We start from the raw sequence: 17583 nt of genomic DNA, 5'->3' as shown, positions 1-17583 counted from the left end.
CTCTTCCTGGAACTGTGCCCCTTCAGGAGACTCAGGCCACTGCAGAAGTATCCCTGTGCAGCCGCTGCGGGAGATAGTCTTGTGCCAGCATGCTGCACGACTGAGGCAGATGCTTTCCACAGGTCCAGGTCCACCCAACTCTTCATGGAACTGTGCCCCTTCAGGAGACTCAGGCCACTGCAGATGTATCCCTGTGCAGCCAGCAGCGGGAGATAGTCTTGTGGCAGCATGCTGCACGACTGAGGCGGATGCTTTCCACAGGTGCAGGTCTTCTCAACTCTTCATGGAACTGTGCCCCTTCAGGAGACTCAGGCCACTGCAGAAATATCCCTGTGCAGCCAGCTGCGGGAGATAGTCTTGTGCAAGCATGCTGCACGACTGAGGCGGATGCTTTCCACAGGTTCAGGTCCTCCCAACTCTTTATGGAACTGTGCCCCTTCAGGAGACTCAGGCCACTGCAGAAGTATCCCTGTGCAGCCAGCTGCGGGAGATAGTCTTGTGCCAGCATGCTGCACGACTGAGGTGGATGCTTTGCACAGGCGCAGGTCCTCCCAACTCGTCATGGAACTGTGCCCCTTCAGGAGACTCAGTCCACTGCAGAAGTATCACTGTGCAGCCAGCTGCGGGAGATAGTCTTGTGCAAGCATGCTGCACGACTGAGGCGGATGCTTTCCACAGGTGCAGGTCCTCCCAACTCTTCATGGAACTGTGCCCCTTCAGGAGACTCAGGCCACTGCAGAAGTATCCCTGTGCAGCCGGCTGCGGGAGATAGTCTTGTGCCAGCATGCTGCACGACTGAGGCGGATGCTTTCCACAGGTGCAGGTCCTCCCAACTCTTCATGGAACTGTGCCCCTTCAGGAGACTCAGTCCACTGCAGAAGTATCCCTGTGCAGCCAGCTGCGGGAGATAGTCTTGTGCAAGCATGCTGCACGACTGAGGCGGATGCTTTCCACAGGTGCAGGTCCTCCCAACTCTTCATGGAACTGTGCCCCTTCAGGAGACTCAGGCCACTGCAGAAGTATCCCTGTGCAGCCAGCTGCGGGAGATAGTCTACTGCCAGCATGCTGCACGACTGAGGCGGATGCTTTCCGCAGGTGCAGGTCCTCCCAACTCTTCATGGAACTGTGCCCCTTCAGGAAACTCAGGCCACTGCAGAAGTATCCCTGTCTAGCCAGCTGCGGGAGATAGTCTTGTGGCAGCATGCTGCACGACTGAGGCGGATGATTTCCACAGGTCCAGGTCCACCCAACTCTTCATGGAACTGTGCCCCTTCAGGAGACTCAGGCCACTGCAGAAGTATCCCTGTGCAGTCAGCTGCGGGAGATAGTCTTGTGCCAGCATGCTGCACGACTGAGGCGGATGCTTTCACAGGTGCAGGTCCTCCCAACTCTTCCTGGAACTGTGCCCCTTCAGGAGACTCAGGCCACTGCAGAAGTATCCCTGTGCAGCCGCTGTGGGAGATAGTCTTGTGCCAGCATGCTGCACGACTGAGGCAGATGCTTTCCACAGGTCCAGGTCCACCCAACTCTTCATGGAACTGTGCCCCTTCAGGAGACTCAGGCCACTGCAGATGTATCCCTGTGCAGTCAGCTGCGGGAGATAGTCTTGTGCCAGCATGCTGCACGACTGAGGCGGATGCTTTCACAGGTGCAGGTCCTCCTAACTCTTCCTGGAACTGTGCCCCTTCAGAAGACTACGACCACTGCAGAAGTATCCCTGTGCAGCCAGCAGCGGGAGATAGTCTTGTGGCAGCATGCTGCACGACTGAGGCGGATGCTTTCCACAGGTGCAGGTCCTCTCAACTCTTCATGGAACTGTGCCCCTTCAGGAGACTCAGGCCACTGCAGAAGTATCCCTGTGCAGCCAGCTGCGGGAGATAGTCTTGTGCAAGCATGCTGCACGACTGAGGCGGATGCTTTCCACAGGTTCAGGTCCTCCCAACTCTTCATGGAACTGTGCCCCTTCAGGAGACTCAAGCCACTGCAGAAGTATCCCTGTGCAGCCAGCTGCGGGAGATAGTCTTGTGCCAGCATGCTGCACGACTGAGGCGGATGCTTTCCACAGGTGCAGGTCCTCCCAACTCTTCATGGAACTGTGCCCCTTCAGGAGACTCAGCCCACTGCAGAAGTATCCCTGTGCAGCCAGCTGCGGGAGATAGTCTTCTGCCAGCATGCTGCACGACTGAGTCGGATGCTTTCCACAGGTGCAGGTCCTCCCAACTCTTCATGGAACTGTGCCCCTTCAGGAGACTCAGGCCACTGCAGAAGTATCCCTGTTCAGCCAGCTGCGGGAGACAGTCTTGTGGCAGCATGCTGCATGACTTAAGCGGATGCTTTCCACAGGTTCAGGTCCACCCAACTCTTCATGGAACTGTGCCCCTTCAGGAGACTTAGGCCACTGCAGAAGTATCCCTGTGCAGTCAGCTGCGGGAGATAGTCTTGTGCCAGCATGCTGCACGACTGAGGCGGATGCTTTCACAGGTGCAGGTCCTCCCAATTCTTCCTGGAACTGGGCCCCTTTAGGAGACTCAGGCCACTGCAGAAGTATCCCTGTGCAGCCAGCTGCGGGAGATAGTCTTGTGCCAGCATGCTGCACGACTGAGGCGGATGCTTTCCACAGGTGCAGGTCCTCCCAACTCTTCATGGAACTGTGCCCATTCAGGAGACTCAGGCCACTGCAGAAGTATCCCTGTGCAGCCAGCTGCGGGAGATAGTCTTGTGGCAGCATGCTGCACGACTGAGGCGGATGCTTTCCACAGGTGCAGGTCCTCCCAACTCTTCATGGAACTGTGCCCCTTCAGGAGACTCAGGCCACTGCAGAAGTATCCCTGTGCAGCCAGCTGCGGGAGATAGTCTTGTGGCAGCATGCTGCACGACTGAGGCGGATGCTTTCCACAGGTGCAGGTCCTCCCAACTCTTCATGGAACTGTGCCCTTTCAGGAGACTCAGGCCACTGCAGAAGTATCCCTGTGCAGCCAACTGCGGGAGATAGTCTTGTGCAAGCATGCTGCACGACTGAGGCGGATGCTTTCCACAGGTGCAGGTCCTCCCAACTCTTCATGGAAATGTGCCCCTTCAGGAGACTCAGGCCACTGCAGAAGTATCCCTGTGCAGCCAGCTGCGGGAGATAGTCTTGTGCCAGCATGCTGCACGACTGAGGCGGATGCTTTCCACAGGTGCAGGTCCTCCCAACTCTTCATGGAACTGTGCCCCTTCAGGAGACTCAGGCCACTGCAGAAGTATCCCTGTGCAGCCAGCTGCGGGAGATAGTCTTGTGCCAGCATGCTGCACGACTGAGGCGGATGCTTTCCACAGATGTAGGTCCTCCCATCTCTTCATGGAACTGTGCCCCTTCAGGAGACTCAGGCCACTGCAGAAGTATCCCTGTGCAGCCAGCATCGGGAGATAGTCTTGTGCCAGCATGCTGCGCGACTGAGTCGGATGCTTTCCAGAGGTGCAAGTCCTCCCAACTCTTCATGGAACTGTGCCCCTTCAGGAGACTCAGGCCACTGCAGAAGTATCCCTGTGCAGTCAGCTGCGGGAGATAGTCTTGTGCCAGCATGCTGCACGACTGAGGCGGATGCTTTCACAGGTGCAGGTCCTCCTAACTCTTCCTGGAACTGTGCCCCTTCAGGAGACTACGAACACTGCAGAAGTATCCCTGCGCAGCCAGCTGCGGGAGATAGTCTTGTGCCAGCATGCTGCACGACTGAGGCGGATGCTTTCCACAGGTCCAGGTCCACCCAACTCTTCATGGAACTGTGCCCCTTCAGGAGACTCAGGCCACTGCACAAGTATCCCTGTGCAGTCAGCTGTGGGAGATAGTCTTGTGCCAACATGCTGCACGACTGAGGCGGATGCTTTCACAGGTGCAGGTCCTCCTAACTCTTCCTGGAACTGTGCCCCTTCAGGAGACTCAGGCCACTGCAAAAGTATCCCTGTGCAGCCAGCTGCGGGAGATAGTCTTGTGCCAGCATGCTGCACGACTGAGGCGGATGCTTTCCACAGGTCCAGATCCACCCAACTCTTCATGGAACTGTGCCCCTTCAGGAGACTCAGGCCACTGCAGAAGTATCCCTGTGCAGTCAGCTGCGGGAGATAGTCTTGTGCCAGCATGCTGCACGACTGAGGCGGATGCTTTCCACAGATGTAGGTCCTCCCAACTCTTCATGGAACTGTGCCCCTTCAGGAGACTCAGGCCACTGCAGAAGTATCCCTGTGCAGCCAGCTGCGGGAGATAGTCTTGTGCCAGCATGCTGCACGACTGAGGCGGATGCATTCCACAGGTGCAGGTCCTCCCAACTCTTCATGGAACTGTGCCCCTTCAGGAGACTCAGTCCACTGAAGAAGTATCCCTGTGCAGCCAGCTGCGGGAGATAGTCTTGTGCAGCATGCTGCACGACTGACGCGGATTATTTCCACAGATGCAGGTCCTCCCAACTATTCATGGAACTGTGTCCCTTCAGGAGACTCAGGCCACTGCAGAAGTATCCCTGTGCAGCCAGCTGCGGGAGATAGTCTTGTGCCAGCATGCTGCACGACTGAGGCAGATGCTTTCCATAGGTGAAGGTCCCCCCAACTCTTCATGCAACTGTGCCCCTTCAGGAGACTCAGGCCACTGAAAAGGTATCCCTGTGCAGCCAGCTGCGGGAGATAGTCTTGTGCTACCATGCTGCACGACTGAGGCGGATGCTTTCCACAGGTGCAGGTCCTCCCAACTCTTCATGGAACTGTGCCCCTTCAGGAGACTCAGGCCACTGCAGAAGTATCCCTGTGCAGTCAGCTGCGGGAGATAGTCTTGTGCCAGCATGCTGCACGACTGAGGCGGATGCTTTCACAGGTGCAGGTCCACCTAACTCTTCCTGGAACTGTGCCCCTTCAGGAGACTACGACCACTGCAGAAGTATCCCTGTGCAGCCAGCTGCGGGAGATAGTCTTGTGCCAGCATGCTGCACGAGTGAGGCGGATGCTTTCCACAGGTCCAGGTCCACCCAACTCTTCATGGAACTGTGCCCCTTCAGGAGACTCAGGCCACTGCAGAAGTATCCCTGTGCAGTCAGCTGCGGGAGATAGTCTTGTGCCAACATGCTGCACGACTGAGGAGGATGCTTTCACAGGTGCAGGTCCTCCTAACTCTTCCTGGAACTGTGCCCCTTCAGGAGACTCAGGCCACTGCAAAAGTATCCCTGTGCAGCCAGCTGCGGGAGATAGTCTTGTGCCAGCATGCTGCACGACTGAGGCGGATGCTTTCCACAGGTCCAGGTCCACCCAACTCTTCATGGAACTGTGCCCCTTCAGGATACTCAGGCCACTGCAGAAGTATCCCTGTGCAGTCAGCTGCGGGAGATAGTCTTGTGCCAGCATGCTGCACGACTGAGGCGGATGCTTTCCACAGATGTAGGTCCTCCCAACTCTTCATGGAACTGTGCCCCTTCAGGAGACTCAGGCCACTGCAGAAGTATCCCTGTGCAGCCAGCTGCGGGAGATAGTCTTGTGCAGCATGCTGCACGACTGACGCGGATGCTTTCCACAGATGCAGGTCCTCCCAACTCTTCATGGAAATCTGCCCCTTCAGGAGACTCAGGCCACTGCAGAAGTATCCCTGTGCAGCCAGCTGCGGGAGATAGTCTTGTGCCAGCATGCTGCACGACTGAGGCAGATGCCTTCCACAGGTGCAGGTCCTCCCAACTCTTCATGGAACTGTGCCCCTTCAGGAGACTCAGGCCACTGCAGAAGTATCCCTGTGCAGCCAGCTGCGGGAGATAGTCTTGTGCCAGCATGCTGCACGACCGAGGCGGATGCTTTCCACAGATGTAGGTCCTCCCAACTCTTCATGGAACTGTGCCCCTTCAGGAGACTCAGGCCACTGCAGAAGTATCCCTGTGCAGCCAGCATCGGGAGATAGTCTTGTGCCAGCATGCTACACGACTGAGTCGGATGCTTTCCAGAGGTGCAAGTCCTCCCAACTCCTCATGGAACTGTGTCCCTTCAGGAGACTCAGGCCACTGCAGAAGTTTCCCTGTCTAGCCAGCTGTGGGAGATAGTCTTGTGCCAGCATGCTGCACGACTGAGGCGGATGCTTTCACAGGTGCAGGTCCTCCCAACTCTTCATGGAACTGTGCCCCTTCAGGAGACTCAGGCCACTGCAGAAGTATCCCTGTGCAGCCAGCTGCGGGAGATAGTCTTGTGCCAGCATGCTGCACGACTGAGGCGGATGCTTTCCACAGGGCCAGGTCCACCCAACTCTTCATGGAACTGTGCCCCTTCAGGAGACTCAGGCCACTGCAGAAGTATCCCTGTGCAGTCAGCTGCGGGAGATAGTCTTGTGCCAGCATGCTGGACGACTGAGGCGGGTGCTTTCCACAGGTGCTGGTTCTCTCAACTCTTCATGGAACTGTGCCCCTTCAGGAGACTCAGGCCACTGCAGAAGTATCCCTGTGCAGCCTGCTGCGGGAGATAGTCTTGTGTCAGCATGCTGCACGACTGAGGTGGATGCTTTGCACAGGTGCAGGTCCTCCCAACTCTTCATGGAACTGTGCCCCTTCAGGAGACTCAGGCCACTGCAGAAGTATCCCTGTGCAGCCATCTGCGGGAGATAGTCTTGTGCCAGCATGCTGCACGACTGAGGCGGATGCTTTCCACAGGTGCAGGTCCTCCCAACTCTTCATGGAACTGTGCCCCTTCAGGAGACTCAGTCCACTGCAGAAGTATCCCTGTGCAGCCAGCTGCGGGAGATAGTCTTCTGCCAGCATGCTGCATGACTGAGGCGGATGCTTTCCACAGGTGCAGGTCCTCCCAACTCTTCATGGAACTGTGCCCCTTCAGGAGACTCAGGCCACTGCAGAAGTATCCCTGTCTAGCCAGCTGCGGGAGATAGTCTTGTGGCAGCATGCTGCACGACTGAGGCGGATGCTTCCCACAGGTCCAGGTCCACCCAACTCTTCATGGAACTGTGCCCCTTCAGGAGACTCAGTCCACTGCAGAAGTATCCCTGTGCAGCCAGCTGCGGGAGATAGTCTTCTGCCAGCATGCTGCATGACTGAGGCGGATGCTTTCCACAGGTGCAGGTCCTCCCAACTCTTCATGGAACTGTGCCCCTTCAGGAGACTCAGGCCACTGCAGAAGTATCCCTGTCTAGTCAGCTGCGGGAGATAGTCTTGTGCCAGCATGCTGCACGACTGAGGCGGATGCTTTCACAGGTACAGGTCCTCCGAACTCTTCCTGGAACTGTGCCCCTTCAGGAGACTACGACCACTGCAGAAGTATCCCTGTGCAGCCAGCTGCGGGAGATAGTCTTGTGCCAGCATGCTGCACGACTGAAGTGGATGCTTTCCACAGGTGCAGGTCCTCTCAACTCTTCATGGAACTGTGCCACTTCAGGAGACTCAGGCCACTGCAGAAGTATCCCTGTGCAGCCAGCTGCGGGAGATAGTCTTGTGCCAGCATGCTGCACGACTGAGGCGGATGCTTTCCACAGGTGCAGGTCCTCCCAACTCTTCATGGAACTGTGCCCCTTCAGGAGACTCAGTCCACTGCAGAAGTATCCCTGTGCAGCCAGCTGCGGGAGATAGTCTTGTGCAAGCATGCTGCACGACTGAGGCGGATGCTTTCACAGATGCAGGTCGTCCCAACTCTTCCTGGAACTGTGCCCCTTCAGGAGACTACGACCACTGCAGAAGTATCCCTGTGCAGCAAGCTGCGGGAGATAGTCTTGTGGCAGCATGTTGCACGACTGAGGTGGTTGCTTTCCACAGGTGCAGGTCCTCTCAACTCTTCATGGAACTGTGCCCCTTCAGGAGACTCAGGCCACTGCAGAAGTATCCCTGTGCAGCCAGCTGAGGGAGATAGTCTTGTGCCAGCATGCTGCACGACTGAGGCGGATGCTTTGCACAGGTGCAGGTCCTCCCAACTCTTCATGGAACTGTGCACCTTCAGGAGACTCAGGCCACTGCAGAAGTATCCCTGTGCAGCCGGCTGCGCGAGATAGTCTTGTGCAAGCATGCTGCACGGCTGAGGCGGATGCTTTCCACAGGTGCAGGTCCTCCCAACTCTTCATGGAACTGTGCCCCTTCAGGAGACTCAGGCCACTGCAGAAGTATCCCTGTGCAGCCGGCTGCGGGAGATAGTCTTGTGCCAGCATGCTGCACGACTGAGGCGGATGCTTTCCACAGGTGCAGCTCCTCCCAACTCTTCATGGAACTGTGCCCCTTCAGGAGACTCAGTCCACTGCAGAAGTATCCCTGTGCAGCCAGCTGCGGGAGATAGTCTTGTGCAAGCATGCTGCACGACTGAGGCGGATGCTTTCACAGATGCAGGTCCTCCCAACTCTTCCTGGAACTATGCCCCTTCAGGAGACTACGACCACTGCAGAAGTATCCCTGTGCAGCAAGCTGCGGGAGATAGTCTTGTGGCAGCATGCTGCACGACTGAGGCGGATGCTTTCCACAGGTGCAGGTCCTCTCAACTCTTCATGGAACTGTGCCCCTTCAGGAGACTCAGGCCACTGCAGAAGTATCCCTGTGCAGCCAGCTGAGGGAGATAGTCTTGTGCCAGCATGCTGCACGACTGAGGCGGATGCTTTGCACAGGTGCAGGTCTTCCCAACTCTTCATGGAACTGTGCCCCTTCAGGAGACTCAGTCCACTACAGAAGTATCCCTGTGCAGCCAGCTGCGGGAGATAGTCTTGTGCAAGCATGCTGCACGACTGAGACGGATGCTTTCCACAGGTGCAGGTCCTCCCAACTCTTCATGGAACTGTGCCCCTTCAGGAGACTCAGGCCACTGCAGAAGTATCCCTGTGCAGCCAGCTGCGGGAGATAGTCTTGTGCAGCATGCTGCACGACTGAGGCGGATGATTTCCTTAGATGCAGGTCCTCCCATAACTTCATGGAAATCTGCCCCTTCAGGAGACTCAGGCCACTGCAGAAATATCCCTGTGCAGCCAGCTGCGGGAGATAGTCTTGTGCCAGCATGCTGCACGACTGAGGCAGATGCTTTCCACAGGTGCAGGTCCTCCCAACTCTTCATGGAACTGTGCCCCTTCAGGAGACTCAGGCCACTGCAGAAGTATCCCTGTGCAGCCAGCTGCGGGAGATAGTCTTGTGCCAGCATGCTGCACGACCGACGCGGATGCTTTCCACAGATGTAGGTCCTCCCAACTCTTCATGGAACTGTGCCCCTTCAGGAGACTCAGACCACTGCAGAAGTATCCCTGTGCAGCCAGCATCGGGAGATAGTCTTGTGCCAGCATGCTACACGACTCAGTCAGATGCTTTCCAGAGGTGCAAATCCTCCCAACTCTTCATGGAACTGTGCCCCTTCAGGAGACTCAGGCCACTGCAGAAGTATCCCTGTGCAGTCAGCTGCGGGAGATAGTCTTGTGCCAGCATGCTGCACGACTGAGGCGGATGCTTTGCACAGGCGCAGGTCCTCCCAACTCGTCATGGAACTGTGCCCCTTCAGGAGACTCAGTCCACTGCAGAAGTATCACTGTGCAGCCAGCTGCGGGAGATAGTCTTGTGCCAGCATGCTGCACGACTGAGGTGGATGCTTTGCACAGGCGCAGGTCCTCCCAACTCGTCATGGAACTGTGCCCCTTCAGGAGACTCAGTCCACTGCAGAAGTATCACTGTGCAGCCAGCTGCGGGAGATAGTCTTGTGGCAGCATGCTGCACGACTGAGGCGGATGCTTTCCACAGGTCCAGGTCCACCCAACTCTTCATGGAACTGTGCCCCTTCAGGAGACTCAGGCCACTGCAGAAGTATCCCTGTGCAGTCAGCTGCGGGAGATAGTCTTGTGCCAGCATGCTGCACGACTGAGGCGGATGCTTTCACAGGTGCAGGTCCTCCCAACTCTTCCTGGAACTGTGCCCCTTCAGGAGACTCAGGCCACTGCAGAAGTATCCCTGTGCAGCCGCTGCGGGAGATAGTCTTGTGCCAGCATGCTGCACGACTGAGGCAGATGCTTTCAACAGGTCCAGGTCCACCCAACTCTTCATGGAACTGTGCCCCTTCAGGAGACTCAGGGCACTGCAGATGTATCCCTGTGCAGTCAGCTGCGGGAGATAGTCTTGTGCCAGCATGCTGCACGACTGAGGCGGATGCTTTCACAGGTGCAGGTCCTCCTAACTCTTCCTGGAACTGTGCCCCTTCAGGAGACTACGACCACTGCAGAAGTATCCCTGTGCAGCCAGCAGCGGGAGATAGTCTTGTGGCAGCATGCTGCACGACTGAGGCGGATGCTTTCCACAGGTGCAGGTCCTCCCAACTCTTCATGGAACTGTGCCCCTTCAGGAGACTCAGGCCACTGCAGAAGTATCCCTGTGCAGCCAGCTGCGGGAGATAGTCTTGTGCCAGCATGCTGCACGACTGAGGTGGATGCTTTGCACAGGCGCAGGTCCTCCCAACTCGTCATGGAACTGTGCCCCTTCAGGAAACTCAGTCCACTGCAGAAGTATCACTGTGCAGCCAGCTGCGGGAGATAGTCTTGTGCAAGCATGCTGCACGACTGAGGCGGATGCTTTCCACAGGCGCAGGTCCTCCCAACTCTTCATGGAACTGTGCCCCTTCAGGAGACTCAGGCCACTGCAGAAGTATCCCTGTGCAGCCAGCTGCGGGAGATAGTCTTGTGCAAGCATGCTGCACGACTGAGGCGGATGCTTTCCACAGGTGCAGGTCCTCCCAACTCTTCATGGAACTGTGCCCCTTCAGGAGACTCAGGCCACTGCAGAAGTATCCCTGTGCAGCCGGCTGCGGGAGATAGTCTTGTGCCAGCATGCTGCACGACTGAGGCGGATGCTTTCCACAGGTGCAGGTCCTCCCAACTCTTCATGGAACTGTGCCCCTTCAGGAGACTCAGTCCACTGCAGAAGTATCCCTGTGCAGCCAGCTGCGGGAGATAGTCTTGTGCAAGCATGCTGCACGACTGAGGCGGATGCTTTCCACAGGTGCAGGTCCTCCCAACTCTTCATGGAACTGTGCCCCTTCAGGAGACTCAGGCCACTGCAGAAGTATCCCTGTGCAGCCAGCTGCGGGAGATAGTCTTCTGCCAGCATGCTGCACGACTGACGCGGATGCTTTCCACAGGTGCAGGTCTTCCCAACTCTTCATGGAACTGTGCCCCTTCAGGAGACTCAGTCCACTGCAGAAGTATCACTGTGCAGACAGCTGCGGGAGATAGTCTTGTGGCAGCATGCTGCACGACTGAGGCGGATGCTTTCCACAGGTCCAGGTCCACCCAACTCTTCATGGAACTGTGCCCCTTCAGGAGACTCAGGCCACTGCAGAAGTATCCCTGTGCAGTCAGCTGCGGGAGATAGTCTTGTGCCAGCATGCTGCACGACTGAGGCGGATGCTTTCACAGGTGCAGGTCCTCCCAACTCTTCCTGGAACTGTGCCCCTTCAGGAGACTCAGGCCACTGCAGAAGTATCCCTGTGCAGCCGCTGCGGGAGATATTCTTGTGCCAGCATGCTGCACGACTGAGGCAGATGCTTTCCACAGGTCCAGGTCCACCCAACTCTTCATGGAACTGTGCCCCTTCAGGAGACTCAGGCCACTGCAGATGTATCCCTGTGCAGTCAGCTGCGGGAGATAGTCTTGTACCAGCATGCTGCACGACTGAGGCGGATGCTTTCACAGGTGCAGGTCCTCCCAACTCTTCCTGGAACTGTGCCCCTTCAGGAGACTCAGGCCACTGCAGAAGTATCCCTGTGCAGCCGCTGCGGGAGATAGTCTTGTGCCAGCATGCTGCACGACTGAGGCAGATGCTTTCCACAGGTCCAGGTCCACCCAACTCTTCATGGAACTGTGCCCCTTCAGGAGACTCAGGCCACTGCAGATGTATCCCTGTGCAGCCAGCAGCGGGAGATAGTCTTGTGGCAGCATGCTGCACGACTGAGGCGGATGCTTTCCACAGGTGCAGGTCCTCTCAACTCTTCATGGAACTGTGCCCCTTCAGGAGACTCAGGCCACTGCAGAAGTATCCCTGTGCAGCCAGCTGCGGGAGATAGTCTTGTGCAAGCATGCTGCACGACTGAGGCGGATGCTTTCCACAGGTTCAGGTCCTCCCAACTCTTCATGGAACTGTGCCCCTTCAGGAGACTCAGGCCACTGCAGAAGTATCCCTGTGCAGCCAGCTGCGGGAGATAGTCTTGTGCCAGCATGCTGCACGACTGAGGTGGATGCTTTGCACAGGCGCAGGTCCTCCCAACTCGTCATGGAACTGTGCCCCTTCAGGAGACTCAGTCCACTGCAGAAGTATCACTGTGCAGCCAGCTGCGGGAGATAGTCTTGTGCAAGCATGCTGCACGACTGAGGCGGATGCTTTCCACAGGTGCAGGTCCTCCCAACTCTTCATGGAACTGTGCCCCTTCAGGAGACTCAGGCCACTGCAGAAGTATCCCTGTGCAGCCGGCTGCGGGAGATAGTCTTGTGCCAGCATGCTGCACGACTGAGGCGGATGCTTTCCACAGGTGCAGGTCCTCCCAACTCTTCATGGAACTGTGCCCCTTCAGGAGACTCAGTCCACTGCAGAAGTATCCCTGTGCAGCCAGCTGCGGGAGATAGTCTTCTGCCAGCATGCTGCACGACTGAGGCGGATGCTTTCCACAGGTGCAGGTCCTCCCAACTCTTCATGGAACTGTGCCCCTTCAGGAAACTCAGGCCACTGCAGAAGTATCCCTGTCTAGCCAGCTGCGGGAGATAGTCTTGTGGCAGCATGCTGCACGACTGAGGCGGATGCTTTCCACAGGTCCAGGTCCACCCAACTCTTCATGGAACTGTGCCCCTTCAGGAGACTCAGGCCACTGCAGAAGTATCCCTGTGCAGTCAGCTGCGGGAGATAGTCTTGTGCCAGCATGCTGCACGACTGAGGCGGATGCTTTCACAGGTGCAGGTCCTCCCAACTCTTCCTGGAACTGTGCCCCTTCAGGAGACTCAGGCCACTGCAGAAGTATCCCTGTGCAGCCGCTGTGGGAGATAGTCTTGTGCCAGCATGCTGCACGACTGAGGCAGATGCTTTCCACAGGTCCAGGTCCACCCAACTCTTCATGGAACTGTGCCCCTTCAGGAGACTCAGGCCACTGCAGATGTATCCCTGTGCAGTCAGCTGCGGGAGATAGTCTTGTGCCAGCATGCTGCACGACTGAGGCGGATGCTTTCACAGGTGCAGGTCCTCCTAACTCTTCCTGGAACTGTGCCCCTTCAGAAGACTACGACCACTGCAGAAGTATCCCTGTGCAGCCAGCAGCGGGAGATAGTCTTGTGGCAGCATGCTGCACGACTGAGGCGGATGCTTTCCACAGGTGCAGGTCCTCTCAACTCTTCATGGAACTGTGCCCCTTCAGGAGACTCAGGCCACTGCAGAAGTATCCCTGTGCAGCCAGCTGCGGGAGATAGTCTTGTGCAAGCATGCTGCACGACTGAGGCGGATGCTTTCCACAGGTTCAGGTCCTCCCAACTCTTCATGGAACTGTGCCCCTTCAGGAGACTCAAGCCACTGCAGAAGTATCCCTGTGCAGCCAGCTGCGGGAGATAGTCTTGTGCCAGCATGCTGCACGACTGACGCGGATGCTTTCCACAGGTGCAGGTCTTCCCAACTCTTCATGGAACTGTGCCCCTTCAGGAGACTCAGTCCACTGCAGAAGTATCACTGTGCAGACAGCTGCGGGAGATAGTCTTGTGGCAGCATGCTGCACGACTGAGGCGGATGCTTTCCACAGGTCCTGGTCCACCCAACTCTTCATGGAACTGTGCCCCTTCAGGAGACTCAGGCCACTGCAGAAGTATCCCTGTGCAGTCAGCTGCGGGAGATAGTCTTGTGCCAGCATGCTGCACGACTGAGGCGGATGCTTTCACAGGTGCAGGTCCTCCCAACTCTTCCTGGAACTGTGCCCCTTCAGGAGACTCAGGCCACTGCAGAAGTATCCCTGTGCAGCCGCTGCGGGAGATATTCTTGTGCCAGCATGCTGCACGACTGAGGCAGATGCTTTCCACAGGTCCAGGTCCACCCAACTCTTCATGGAACTGTGCCCCTTCAGGAGACTCAGGCCACTGCAGATGTATCCCTGTGCAGTCAGCTGCGGGAGATAGTCTTGTACCAGCATGCTGCACGACTGAGGCGGATGCTTTCACAGGTGCAGGTCCTCCCAACTCTTCCTGGAACTGTGCCCCTTCAGGAGACTCAGGCCACTGCAGAAGTATCCCTGTGCAGCCGCTGCGGGAGATAGTCTTGTGCCAGCATGCTGCACGACTGAGGCAGATGCTTTCCACAGGTCCAGGTCCACCCAACTCTTCATGGAACTGTGCCCCTTCAGGAGACTCAGGCCACTGCAGATGTATCCCTGTGCAGCCAGCAGCGGGAGATAGTCTTGTGGCAGCATGCTGCACGACTGAGGCGGATGCTTTCCACAGGTGCAGGTCCTCTCAACTCTTCATGGAACTGTGCCCCTTCAGGAGACTCAGGCCACTGCAGAAGTATCCCTGTGCAGCCAGCTGCGGGAGATAGTCTTGTGCAAGCATGCTGCACGACTGAGGCGGATGCTTTCCACAGGTTCAGGTCCTCCCAACTCTTCATGGAACTGTGCCCCTTCAGGAGACTCAGGCCACTGCAGAAGTATCCCTGTGCAGCCAGCTGCGGGAGATAGTCTTGTGCCAGCATGCTGCACGACTGAGGTGGATGCTTTGCACAGGCGCAGGTCCTCCCAACTCGTCATGGAACTGTGCCCCTTCAAGAGACTCAGTCCACTGCAGAAGTATCACTGTGCAGCCAGCTGCGGGAGATAGTCTTGTGCAAGCATGCTGCACGACTGAGGCGGATGCTTTCCACAGGTGCAGGTCCTCCCAACTCTTCATGGAACTGTGCCCCTTCAGGAGACTCAGGCCACTGCAGAAGTATCCCTGTGCAGCCGGCTGCGGGAGATAGTCTTGTGCCAGCATGCTGCACGACTGAGGCGGATGCTTTCCACAGGTGCAGGTCCTCCCAACTCTTCATGGAACTGTGCCCCTTCAGGAGACTCACTCCACTGCAGAAGTATCCCTGTGCAGCCAGCTGCGGGAGATAGTCTTGTGCAAGCATGCTGCACGACTGAGGCGGATGCTTTCCACAGGTGCAGGTCCTCCCAACTCTTCATGGAACTGTGCCCCTTCAGGAGACTCAGGCCACTGCAGAAGTATCCCTGTGCAGCCAGCTGCGGGAGATAGTCTTCTGCCAGCATGCTGCACGACTGACGCGGATGCTTTCCACAGGTGCAGGTCTTCCCAACTCTTCATGGAACTGTGCCCCTTCAGGAGACTCAGTCCACTGCAGAAGTATCACTGTGCAGTCAGCTGCGGGAGATAGTCTTGTGGCAGCATGCTGCACGACTGAGGCGGATGCTTTCCACAGGTCCAAGTCCACCCAACTCTTCATGGAACTGTGCCCCTTCAGGAGACTCAGGCCACTGCAGAAGTATCCCTGTGCAGTCAGCTGCGGGAGATAGTCTTGTGCCAGCATGCTGCACGACTGAGGCGGATGCTTTCACAGGTGCAGGTCCTCCCAACTCTTCCTGGAACTGTGCCCCTTCAGGAGACTCAGGCCACTGCAGAAGTATCCCTGTGCAGCCGCTGCGGGAGATATTCTTGTGCCAGCATGCTGCACGACTGAGGCAGATGCTTTCCACAGGTCCAGGTCCACCCAACTCTTCATGGAACTGTGCCCCTTCAGGAGACTCAGGCCACTGCAGATGTATCCCTGTGCAGTCAGCTGCGGGAGATAGTCTTGTACCAGCATGCTGCACGACTGAGGCGGATGCTTTCACAGGTGCAGGTCCTCCCAACTCTTCCTGGAACTGTGCCCCTTCAGGAGACTCAGGCCACTGCAGAAGTATCCCTGTGCAGCCGCTGCGGGAGATAGTCTTGTGCCAGCATGCTGCACGACTGAGGCAGATGCTTTCCACAGGTCCAGGTCCACCCAACTCTTCATGGAACTGTGCCCCTTCAGGCGACTCAGGCCACTGCAGATGTATCCCTGTGCAGCCAGCAGCGGGAGATAGTCTTGTGGCAGCATGCTGCACGACTGAGGCGGATGCTTTCCACAGGTGCAGGTCCTCTCAACTCTTCATGGAACTGTGCCCCTTCAGGAGACTCAGGCCACTGCAGAAGTATCCCTGTGCAGCCAGCTGCGGGAGATAGTCTTGTGCAAGCATGCTGCACGACTGAGGCGGATGCTTTCCACAGGTTCAGGTCCTCCCAACTCTTCATGGAACTGTGCCCCTTCAGGAGACTCAGGCCACTGCAGAAGTATCCCTGTGCAGCCAGCTGCGGGAGATAGTCTTGTGCCAGCATGCTGCACGACTGAGGTGGATGCTTTGCACAGGCGCAGGTCCTCCCAACTCGTCATGGAACTGTGCCCCTTCAGGAGACTCAGTCCACTGCAGAAGTATCACTGTGCAGCCAGCTGCGGGAGATAGTCTTGTGCAAGCATGCTGCACGACTGAGGTGGATGCTTTCCACAGGTGCAGGTCCTCCCAACTCTTCATGGAACTGTGCCCCTTCAGGAGACTCAGGCCACTGCAGAAGTATCCCTGTGCAGCCGGCTGCGGGAGATAGTCTTGTGCCAGCATGCTGCACGACTGAGGCGGATGCTTTCCACAGGTGCAGGTCCTCCCAACTCTTCATGGAACTGTGCCCCTTCAGGAGACTCAGTCCACTGCAGAAGTATCCCTGTGCAGCCAGCTGCGGGAGATAGTCTTGTGCAAGCATGCTGCACGACTGAGGCGGATGCTTTCCATAGGTGCAGGTCCTCCCAACTCTTCATGGAACTGTGCCCCTTCAGGAGACTCAGGCCACTGCAGAAGTATCCCTGTGCAGCCAGCTGCGGGAGATAGTCTTCTGCCAGCATGCTTCACGACTGACGCGGATGCTTTCCACAGGTGCAGGTCTTCCCAACTCTTCATGGAACTGTGCCCCTTCAGGAGACTCAGTCCACTGCAGAAGTATCACTGTGCAGACAGCTGCGGGAGATAGTCTTGTGGCAGCATGCTGCACGACTGAGGCGGATGCTTTCCACAGGTCCAGGTCCACCCAACTCTTCATGGAACTGTGCCCTTTCAGGAGACTCAGGCCACTGCAGATGTATCCCTGTGCAGTCAGCTGCGGGAGATAGTCTTGTACCAGCATGCTGCACGACTGAGGCGGATGCTTTCACAGGTGCAGGTCCTCCCAACTCTTCCTGGAACTGTGCCCCTTCAGGAGACTCAGGCCACTGCAGAAGTATCCCTGTGCAGCCGCTGCGGGAGATAGTCTTGTGCCAGCATGCTGCACGACTGAGGCAGATGCTTTCCACAGGTCCAGGTCCACCCAACTCTTCATGGAACTGTGCCCCTTCAGGAGACTCAGGCCACTGCAGATGTATCCCTGTGCAGCCAGCAGCGGGAGATAGTCTTGTGGCAGCATGCTGCATGACTGAGGCGGATGCTTTCCACAGGTGCAGGTCCTCTCAACTCTTCATGGAACTGTGCCCCTTCAGGAGACTCAGGCCACTGCAGAAGTATCCCTGTGCAGCCAGCTGCGGGAGATAGTCTTGTGCAAGCATGCTGCACGACTGA

Source organism: Ambystoma mexicanum, chromosome 6p (assembly GCF_040938575.1).
Source record: "Ambystoma mexicanum isolate Mex_15411 chromosome 6p, UKY_AmexF1_1, whole genome shotgun sequence".
In the NCBI taxonomy this organism is placed as follows: Eukaryota; Metazoa; Chordata; class Amphibia; order Caudata; family Ambystomatidae; genus Ambystoma; species Ambystoma mexicanum.
The sequence above is the reverse complement of the archived record's forward strand: the minus strand, read 5'-3'. Positions refer to the sequence as shown.